This window comes from Orycteropus afer, unplaced genomic scaffold (assembly GCF_000298275.1).
Source record: "Orycteropus afer afer isolate SDZICR_OR568_19922 unplaced genomic scaffold, OryAfe1.0 scaffold00193, whole genome shotgun sequence".
NCBI classification, from domain to species: Eukaryota; Metazoa; Chordata; class Mammalia; order Tubulidentata; family Orycteropodidae; genus Orycteropus; species Orycteropus afer.
The window spans coordinates 3,849,096-3,861,134 of NW_006921780.1; the positions used below are offsets into that span (position 1 = coordinate 3,849,096).

A 12,039-nucleotide genomic window follows, 5' to 3' on the forward strand; every position below is an offset into this window, starting at 1 on the left:
TATCGGGAGGAAGTGGGAGGGGAGCTGTTGCATTGTGGTAAATTGTGGTCAATGTCATGAGACAAAGTATATGTGAACTGCTGTATGGAAAGTGAATTGGCTTTGTAAATTTTCACCCAAATCACAAAAAAATTTAAAAAGGAAAGGGAGCAAGGGACAGGTCAGTAAGAAACAACTACACAACCGGTCAGAGGCCACACCTGAGACTCTGCAATCTTTTCATAGCTATCACTTGGCCTAGAACAGTGATCCTCCAGCCTCTACTGTTGGAGACTTAGCTGCACATTGTAATCATCTGCCAAATTCACTGCCATCAAGTCAATTCCAACTCACAGTGACCCCCATTGCATTGCCAAGGCTGTAAATCTTTTGGAAGCAGATCGCCCCATCTTTCTTCTGCAGAGTGGCTGGTGGGTTCGAACTACTGAAAAACTTTAAAAATACTGATGCCTGGGTTGCACCACTGGATAATCTGATGTAACTGATCTGGGAAACTAGATTTTTAAAAAGCTTCCCAAACTGAGCCTGGAGAAAACCTCAAATGATTCTATGCCTTTAGTGGATGCTTTCTAGGATCTGAAATTATGTCTATGAGAGTGGAAGAGGTAGGTGTTTCCAAGTCACAGAAGAGCTTTGACAAAGGTAGCACAGGCATAGTCTACCCAATGTTGTGTTGATGCTAAGGCTGAGTAGGAATTATATGTGCAAGACATTCTCCTAAACACATAGTAATCAAATGAAAAGTTGGAAAATTGCCAGTCTCCAAGTATTGTTCATTAACGTTCTGGATATGACTTCCTAGAATGGCTTCCCCATCAGAAAAACATTCCCACCCACCCACCCACCCACCCCTACTAGGGATATGAATGCAAACATGTGTTGTATGTGTCAGTAAAACACAGTGGTTGTTAGCACAGGATTCTTAGCCAGGTTGCCTAGGTTTGAGGCCAATCCCTGGGAAAGTTGCTTAATCTCTCCATGCCTCAGTTTCCTCACCTGTAAAATGAAGGTGATAGTAATACCTCATAGGGTTGTCTTGTGGAGAGAACAAGTAAATATATGTAAATCTCTTGGAAAATTGCCTGAAACACAGTAAGAGCTTAATAAGTATAATGTATTTTTCAATATTGTGTATGATCTGCCCTCACGTGATTAAGTAGCTATCATCTAGGGAGCAGTGATAAGACCTTATGAGCTCATTTATCTGTATGTATGAAGGGACATGATGTGGATGGGACAGCACTGAATGAGTCTTCAGGGAATGCACCAGAGGTAGGCTAAGGGGATAAACTGAATCAAGACGTGCTAGAACTTTGTAAAGATGACCACCTACCTTCAACCTTATTGGAAGCCAGGCTTGTCCCTCAGAAAAGACAAGCCTCGTAGATCTGGAGTAGAGTCAACAATCATACATTTAATAACCAACCCAGGTGATTATGATGGAGATTATGATACAGCAGATGACAATTTAAGAAAGATTGGACCAGGTGAACTGGGAAATTTGGGCACAGAGTCAGCATTTTCTAAAGGGAAAGTTAACCAGCCCTCTTTCTGGTACAGAAGAAATGAAAAATGCGGAGATGAGGTAGAGACAAGGAACTAAAGGGAAAGAATCCAGAGAAGTTAAACCAACTCATCTGAAACCAGAGGGTAATTATTTTAGGATAAAGCTAGTTAGAAATCAAAGCAACACTTCTTTGCTTTCCCTGGGATTCTAAAGATCAGTAATCTGTACTTTGAAACCTTCATTTGAGGTTTTGATTGGGTTTGTTGTTGTTGTTTTAAATAACCTGTAGTCATTTTCTTTTTCTGTTAATCCTCGCCTCTCCTGAGCACAGCAAACTTGGGGACAAAGAGAAGCATGGGGGGTGAGAGGAATCACAGAAGTAAGATTCTATTCTGTCCACTGAGACTCCAAATCCATTTCTATCAGGTCCAGCCTGAAGTCTCTCCTCCCAGCTTGGGGTAGACCAGGTCTCACCACAGAGATGAGTCTTTGTCCACCTATCTGGCACTATGTACAGGCTAATCTTAGCCATGTCTTTCATGAGGACCTCTTACTAGAGAGTGTGCTAGACTTGTCACCATGACCAATAACCCAATATTTCTGCCTGACACAGGGAGATTTTAGGTCCCTCATCTGCACTTCATCATGTTGCATCCACATTAAGTTGCTCACATTTGGGACAGACCTGGCCCTGACTCTTGTACCAACATGTCTAGTTCCAGTCCCAAAGGGAAAGACTCCTGTCATGTAACAGCCTCCAGCATCTCCCTAGGACTGTACATGTGCAATCTCTGACCTATGCTGTTGGGCTATCCCCTCTTATTTGGCTTGTAAATACACTACATCTCTCTTCAGGCCGAGGGCTATTTCCCCTGCTGCACCTAAATTTCATCTCATAGATAGAAATATATAAATCCATTCTTCTCAGCCTCTTTGAAGGAAATAAATGCTTATTGTCTATTATACATTGGCCCTTCGTAGTGTACCTCATTTTTCTCAAAGAACTTCCATGCTATATAGTTTTTATTGCTGTATATGTTGTTTGGCCCTCTATTCTTATAACTTGTGTCTTAATGCCTTGATTCTATGGCATTGGAATCTGGATGAATTGGATGCATGTTCCCTGTGATAAGGAAAAATCAGTGTTAATGAGATGGCTTTATTAATATAAGCTAGAAGTGGCCTCCATGGACAATTAACCTTACTCTGTGCTTAGAATCAACTCACCCAAACCAAATCATCTTCTTTGGCAGATGTCACCTAACATTCATTGGATTTTATCTAACAACTCTATACAGTATGACAATTCATTTTTCAACATCGTTACATTGAAGGGTTTACCAGTAAGCTAAATTGAGCAAATTTAAACATTATAGGAATGCTTTATTAAGACTTTTAATGAATGCAAATACCGGCTATAAAAATTTTCCTGCTAAAGCTCACTAAACTATGTGTGGTAAGGTGCTAGTAATTAAATTCTGAAGAAAGTAGTAGCTCATCCCACATCCCTAGGGAGTTGCAATGGCCTTCTATAATTAAAATATATCTCCTGACTGGATTCTTTAACTGGAAAAGAGTGCCAGCTCTCTCATCTGCTTAGCTGAATGTCAGGTTATAGATTTTCCCTAAGTAGATAAAAAAGAACATTTGCAGTTCACATTTTTGCTCCATATTATCTCCTTAATTTTTAAGCTTCCAAATGGCTATCAAAAGTCAATTAATGAAAAAACAAAGTCACTGCCATTATGTCAGATCCGACTCAGAGCGACCCCTCCTTGGGTTTCCAAGGCGGTATCACTACAAAAGTGGATTGCCCAACCTTCCTTCCAAGGAGTGGCTGGTTGGTTTGAACCGCCAGTCTTCTGGTTAGCAGTCAAATGCATTAGGCATTATGCCACCAGAGCTCCTCAAAAAGTCAATTAGGGGAATCAGTATTCATAAATAATTGCTTCAAAGATTTATGGCTCATACCCTTAATATTCTGAATTTAATTCTTAGCAAATCAAACCCCTCAATTGCTACCAACCTAGACCAATAACACTGAATCATACTTTCGAGGCATATGATAAACCCATGTTTGGAGATATAATATAAAACAACCTATAATAATATCAGATAATTGTTATCAGGATATACTATGTACCAGGCACTACTTTACATGCATACTTTACATGCATGATATTATTTGATTCTTACAACAACCCTTTGAGCTAATTATTGTAATTTCCCATACCCATACTTTGTAGGCAAGGACACAGACATATAAAAGTTACGTTTCCCCAGATCACACAGCTGCTAAGTTGTAATGCCAGGATTTGAACCTAGGCTAGAACCTCTAAGTGTAATTAGTCTCCCATAAACCTGCCTTAAAGTAATTATTTGACTTATATGTAGCTTCATATTTCATACCAGGCTGTGGCCTCTGTGGAATAACTTCAGTTGCTCACCTCAGTACTGAAAGGCTGTAGTAAAGGGCACTTCTGGAGGAAACCAGCAGCCATCCTTTTTGATGGGTCCTTTGTAGAAGACCCAATCCAGGCAGCATTCCAGTCATTGAATCTGACAGTAGATTCTTGGATCCAAGCAGTATTTAGTTGGTTCATCAAATTGGAATGGTGATAGGGTGACCAGCTATCAAGAGATAGAAGCTGTGTCATCAGAGAGAAGCACTGCAGTTGGCTCTAGGAGCAGTGAAGGTGCCACGAATACATTACTGAAGAACAAGAAATGGTCAGTATGGGCTCACAAGAACTTGGATTTAAAGGATTGTTAAAGAATTTAATCACAACTTTGAATACAAGCTTCAGAAAACAACCCAAACTCACTCAAGTAAACAGAGATTTTTTTTTTTTTTTTTTTTTGGTCCTTTATTGGCTCATCAAACTCCTGGGAAGTCAAGGGGTAGATCTGGCTTTAGACAAGTCTGGTTCAGAAACTCAAACAGTGTAGTCAAGGCTCCATCACTCTGTCCATCCCCCAGTTCTTCTGATCTTAGCTTGGCTTCGTTCCTCAGGCAATTCTCCCTGTGTGGTAAATAAGCTGTCTGCTGGGCTGTCCCAGGCCCACAGTTTCCCAGTTAGGAATTCCAGCAGAAAGATGTCTAGGACAGTAGGACTGATTGTCCCACCACTATAGACAGTATTAATCTGTTCTGCTGACAATTCAAAGTCCCACATATTGACATCTGCAATGTCTCCCACCAAAGACTGGTTTACATTAAAACCTCCACGAAAGTAATACTGCTTCTGCCCCAAGATGATGTTTTCCTCTGATCCCACAGAGTATCCCTTCTTCAGACTCTTCCTCACCATGGGTTTCCCATCCACCCTACTCAAAACTCACTGCCATCACATCAGATCCAACTCATAGCAACCCCACCTTGGGTTTCCGAGGTGATATCACTACAGAAGTAGATTGCCCCATCTTCCTTTCGAGGAGTGGCTGGTGGGTTTGAATTGCCAGCCTTCTAGTTATCAGTCAAACACCTTAGGCATACATACACCCACCCAGAACTCAACAATTCTTGAGGCAGACTCCCAGCTTGCACAGATGTGTGAAGCAGTGAGAGTGATTTCAGGAAACCTGAATAACCTCTTTTCCCCACCCACCGTAAAAATATATCCTTTACCCTTAGACCAAAATCTCATTAGCTTGTTTCTGAGTGGCATAAGAGAAAATGCCATAACCACGGGTCCAACAGTTCAGTGTAGATGTGGAGGCATACAGTAAAGGCTTGTAGTGGCTTCTTCAACTGTGCTTTTAGGGACACATAGCAATTGTTTGATTCTTTGGGGAACACAAAGGCCTTCTTATGCATGTCTGTGAGACAGAAAAAAAAAAGTAGAGATGAGAAATTTCTCAGATCATAAAGATCTATCCTCTCACTTACATATAGACTTAGGAATTGAGAACTAGACTCATCCCTTCTCCAGTTACACACACACACACACACACACACATATGCCACACAACCATATTAATTGTTCCTCTGACTTCACTTTGTACAACTATAGGTCCCATCACCACCCCCATGTCAAATCACAGGCACAGCCTGGGGTAGCTCCTACCCATAAGAAAAGAAGCATTAGAGAGTCTGATTAAGACCAGGAAATACCACTACAACTTCTCCATAATCACTCCCTGCTGCTGATGTTATAAGATCTTGACTCAACCCCTGGAGATGACCTACTTCATCCTGCTGTGATTTATATACACACCTGCAGGGGCAGTCTGTGCCGCTATGCAAATTATTTTCCAACACAGGGTCAGGTATAAGGGTTCTGGGAAGAAAGGATTCCAAATCATTGCAGAACAGAGAAATCAATGTGGGTTGATTATTACAAACCCTGTGACTGCTGAATGGCCAATTCTTAGTGACAGGAAAAATGAAGGAGCTTCTTAAGGGTTCCTAAGGATTTTGGCTATCTATCCTGAGAAAATAATGGAAAAACTTAACTTAATAGAGAAGTGGCCATCTGTGGGCACACGATAGTGTCATCTCCAATGCCTGCTTCAGCCCAAGTCATGGAGTTTGATTGAGGAAAGCTGACAGTTGCTTGAGACAGACGTCATCACTGAGCCCTTTCAGAAGCTGCTCGCTTACAGATTGAGAAATCAGGAAAACAAATATGCCATTCACTGATCCAAGGACAAATATTTCTTAGCTAATTGAGTTTACTTATTAAGAATTTTCTGGTCCATTGAAATATGCATTTGGTCACAAATGTTCCATGTACCAGAGGATGTTCAAATGGATTATTTTCTGAATATGCAAAACTTCAAAGAGATGTGAATAACTGGGCTATCAGTCTTGAGAGCTGACTGGTCTCACTCTAAATACATGACTACAAAACTCAAGCAGTTCCTCTGTATCACCTGGCAATCTTACTACAGTCCCCTACTGAATTCTTTCTCTAAAATTACTATTTTTCTCCTGTTCTCTCCTCAGACTCCCAAAACCATATCCATCCTTGTTCTCAGCAGATGAAATCAATTTATACTGAGAAATTAGAAGCAATCGGAAAATGACTACCACATACTGTGTGGCAGAAGTTTCTGGCAGTTCCACAATGTCCATTCTCCACTTCTCATATAGTAGGAATAGAATTGCTAGTTGGACATGTGGCCACCCAGGCAAACACTACATTTCCAGACTCCCCTGCAGTTCGGGGTGACCATGTGATTAAGTTCTGGCCAATGAAAAAGATATGATCAGGAATAATAAGGATGATTTCCAGGTTGTACCACTGAAAGAGAGGGAAGACATGTGTTTTCCCTTCCACTTCTCTACTTTCCTTTGGCTAGTATTCAAACATAATAGCAGGAGCTGGAACAACCACCTTTAAACCATGAGATGCAAAATACATGTTGATATTAGCAAAGCAAGAAGATAGATGGAGCCCAGATGATTTATTACAGAGCTATGTATCAGCCTACCTAAACTGCCTCTTGAACACTTACTTAAAGGTGGAATTGCTATAAATTTAGTCCTTCTCTTATGGAAGCCTAACTTATATCCTTATACATCCTCCCACCACCAAGTCATCACCAACTTTTCTTCTTCATCTTTACTCACATATTCTGCATTCCACCTATTACAAGGGAGAGAACCCTTACTGGAGCAGTGGTTATAGCACTTGATTGCTAACTAAAAGGTGGGTGGAAGAAAGATGTGGCAATATGCTTCCATAAAGATTTATAGCCTTGGAAAGCCTGTCCTATATATATATCCAAAGCCAACCCTTGCATTTCTATGATGGATCCCAGCCCCTCTCAACTGGTCAAGGGATTTTGTTATTGTAGGTATCCTTTCTATCTATCTTCCACATCATTTATGTCCTCATTTCTACTGGACCATTCCCATTTATATATATATATAGATAGATATATAGATATATATAGAAATAGATATAGATTTATTTATTTATTTATTTACATACATATAATATGTGTGTATGTGTGTGTATATATATACCCACACATATATATATATATATATATATATATATATATATATATATATATATATATATTGCCTAAGGCATTTGACTGCTAACCAGAAAGCTGACAGTTCAAACCCACCAGCTACTTCTAGGAAGGAAGGTTGGGCAATCTACTTCCTTAGTGGCACTGCCTCAGAAACCCAAGGAGGGGTCGCTATGAGTCAGGTCCGACTTGATAGCACATAACAACAACAACTCAAAGAGCAACATAAACAAAGCCTCTCTCTTGTAAATGTAATCATTGATTTTCTTTCCTCATCTTACTCAACTTCTCAGCAATATTTAACACTTCATATCATCCTCTTGAATACTTTCACATAGTTTAAAAAGTGAAATAACTGTAAAGTCTCAAGACTAAAAGTGCTTCTCTGTCCCACTTCTCTCCTCCCTTGATTCCCAAGCTGAACTGAGAAAGGACACAACCACAGTGGCATTGAATCCAGTCTCATCTGATACCAGCTCCACATCATTCTTGTCTATTAGCCAATAAATCCCATTTACTTATTTTCACACATTTCAGTTGGTTTTATGATACTTACATGTGAATGAGTTTTGACTAATAAAAGTACCTTCATTAATAATGTCCTGAATCTAAGGCATTGTGTGTCTAGACTGGTCATTACTTACATGAAATAATGCACACATTAGCATCCTAGTCACAGGAATCCCTTCCCTACAACCACCACCAGATAATCATGAGTTTAAATTGAGCCACAAAAACTGAAGGGAAACATTTAAGACAATAATATGAGCAATGGCCACCTCCAAGTTTCATTTTCTGCTGTTTCATACACAAACTCCAAAAAGCTTAATTGCATCTCTATACACATGATAGTCCATTTTACGAACCAATTTTTCCTACCTCAAAATTTCACTGGTTTGCAAGACAAAATTCTGAGATATCCTTACTCTACAGATTTTGCCAATTTACTTTTCCCCCTCTATATAATTGATTAATTACTATAGCTTCTTCTGGGCATTTCCTCTTTACTAGCCACTATTAGAATTATTGTTCTTTACCAGCAAAATGGTTACAGTTGTACTTACCATGTATTACTGTATATCTCTGTTGCCACTATAAGGAGCTGTAGTGGTGCAGTGCTTAAAGCATTTGGTTGCTAACCAAAAGATCAGCAGTTCAAACCCACCAGCCACTCCATGGGAGAAGACACTTGGCAATCTGCTTCTGTAAAGATCATTGTTGTTGTTGCTGTTACATGCCGTCGAGTCAGACCCAACTCATAGCGACCCTTCCTTGGGTTTCCAAGGCAGTATCGCTATGGAAGTAGATTGCCCAACCTTCCTTCTGAGGAGTGGCTGGTAGATTTGAACCACCAGCCTTCTGGTTAGCAGTCAAGTGCCTTAGGCACTACACTACCACAGCCTTAGAAACCCTATGGGGCAGCTCTACTGTCCTATAGAGTCACTGTAAGTCAGAATCAAGTCAATGGCAGTGGGCTGGGTTTTGTTTGGTTACCACTACTTATATAAACTACTTAGTAAAGTAATCTCTAGAAAATTTGGTCCTAAGATCTTTCACCTTTTAAGCAGGTGAAAGGCTTTGAAGATTTTCTGAACAAGAAAATAATAGACTTCTGTTTGAGTTTATTGGCAGCAGTATGAAAGATATATTGGAGTGAGGGTGATTATACTAAGAGAATATCTTTGTTCATTAATTCATCCAGGGCATATTTTATGAGCATTTACTAGCAATAAGGCACTAAGGTAGTTATGTAGACAAATTACATTGAAGATGATAGCGGTCAAAACTAAGGCAGAAAGAGTGGGAATGCAGAGAAGTAGATAGATTTGAGAAGCATGTCATAATAAAACAGGAGTAGAAAACTGATCAAACATAGAGTCATAGAGAGCAGTAGTCAAAGATATCTAATTAGCTCTCTTAATTCAAACACTGTGTGAATGAGGCCAAGATGGTTCACTCATTATTACCTGGGCCAGTTTGTTTCACTTATTTGGTAGCCAACCACCACAACCCTAAACAATCATCAGAAGAAAGATGAGTCATTCCAAGGGTCAAGCAAAACTGTGTGTAGATTGATGCAAAATTTAGCATCATCATTTCTGATATGAAATATATATATATATATATATATATATACACACACACACACATACATACATACATACACTCTTTATTTATTCATTTATGGTCAGTAGCATTAGCTTCTTGAAAGGCAGCCTGTAGAGACTAGCACAGAGTTGGTACTCAGTAAGTATTGTGGGGTGAATAGATGAAAGGATGGCTGAAGGAATGAAGGAAGGAAGGGCAGAAAAAGCACAGGGGTTAAATTCAATCAAAGATGGACTGAGCACAAATGTCAATATCTTCTTCCTATCTCAGTTCCTAAAAATGACAGAGAACATATTTTTAAAGAATAAATCGATAAAATACAGTGCCAGAAGGAAAAAGAAAGAAAGCATTCCATGAGCAGGAAGAAGCTTCAGGGATCTCTGAAAGACAGAAAGCAGAAAATCAGATGGATAGAAGAAACCAAAGACCCCTGTTTTAGAAGTTTTATTGGCAGCAGTATGAAGGATATATTGGAGCGAGAATGATTACACTAAGAGAATATAAGACAAAGCAGTGGAGAGATAGGTTGAGGAGTAGTTGCTACAATCTCTTGCCCTCTTTGCTAAGCATCAAGCAGCAGACATCTCCATCTTCAGGTTAGAGAAGAGAGTCCTTTGGCTTGAGAAGTAGGCCACTGTCCCAGGAATCTGGTGATTCCTCAAGGAAACTTTAAACTCCCATACCTAGAAGACAAATTACTGGTACACCCCACAAGACATACTGCTCATTCCTCAAAATCCCCAGAAACAGGCTACCGAAAATAGTAACAGCATCTACAGACAGGCTAAAAGAATCAATGTCATGAAAAGAAGGCACCACTCAACAAGCAGAGGAACACTTATCACGTTGTTGATAGTTGCCACTGAATTGGCTTCAACTCATGGTGACAAGAGTACAAAACACTGCTGAGTCCTGTGCCATCTTCACAACCACTGATTGCTTGAGTCCGTTGCTGTGGCCTCTCTATGTTTTGTGCGCCTTCCAATCTAGGGGACTCACCTTCCAGCACCATATCAAACAATATTCTGTTGTAATCCATAGGGTTTTCATTGGCTACTTTTTAGAAGTAGCTTGCCAGGCCTTTCTTCCTAGTCTTTCTTAGTCTGGAAGTTCTGCTGAAACCTGTCCACCATGGGTGAGCCTGCTGGTATTTGAAATACAGGTAGCATAGCTTTCAACATCATAGCAATGTGCCAGCCACTGCAGTACAACAAACTGACAGATGAGTGGTGGACATCCATCTTAGAATGCAGAATTTTAGGGAAAAAAAAGTTTTAGTTGAGAAATATAATTAATACACTCAAAACATAAAGTATAAATAAGAAAAATGACTATCACCCTATTACTTTGTTCAATCCAATTCAACAAGAGAAGAAAAAAAAAAGTGGTTTAATATTTAGAAAAGAAAAAATGTGTGGTTATTTAAAAAATAATTTTAAAAAAAATGAACTCACTGCGGTCAAGTCCATTAGACTCATAGCAACCCCTACTTGGGTTTCCAAGGCTGTATCTCTATGGCAGTAAACTGCCCGATCCTCCTTCCAAGGAGTAGCTGGTGGGTTTGAACCGCCAGCCTTCTCATTAGCAATCAAATGCAATCTACACATAAACTATTATAACCAAGGTCAATATTTGTGTTACTATAAGGCAGTCATAAAACACATAATAATGTTCCTCTCCCATAGCAGAAAACAATTAGAATACATAACAGATAAAAGATTCCAGTCCCAATATCAATAAAAGATTCCAGTCCCAATATCAATAAAACCCATAAAACACCTGGTGTTAAATCTAATGGTGGTAATATGTGACATTTTAATAAAGACAATTATAAATATTATTAAAGGACATAAAGATGATCTAATATCATAATGATATTAATTTTCTCCCAAATTAATGTAAACCAGTTGCCAGTGAGTCAACGCCAATTCCCGGTGTCTCTATGTGTATCAGAGTAGAACTGTACTCCAGAGGCTGATTTTTCAAAAATAGATCACCAGGCCTTTCTTCTGGGTGCACTGGAACCTCAAACTTTTGGCTAGTAACTGATGGTCATTAAAAATTTTGTATCACCATGCATCATTAAATAAATTCATACTCCATGATCCAGCAATTTTACATCTAGGAATATATCCTACAAAAAGCCCCTCAGAGATATGTAGGAAATTCTCTGCAGCTTTATTTGCAACTGGAAAGAAATGGAAAGTATCCAAATATCCATCAGTCGGGTAAATGCATGTTCATCTGGAGGAATGGTATATCTCACTTAAAAGAAATGAGATAGATGTGCATACATCCTGCTCTGCTACAAATACAAGTGTTGGGATACAAATAATGCAAATCAGATTATGCATAATTGGTAAATAAGAGAACGGTAGCAGTATATCTAGAAGTTGTATTCATTCACAGGCCATCCTCCCCAGCAGGATGTCATGAAG

General features: G+C 39.4%; 1 pseudogene; it reads right to left on the bottom strand.

The window, feature by feature from the left end:
- Positions 1-4,467: 4,467 nt before the first annotated feature.
- LOC103202852 lies at positions 4,468-5,638 on the bottom strand (annotated as a pseudogene).
- Positions 5,639-12,039: the final 6,401 nt, after the last annotated feature.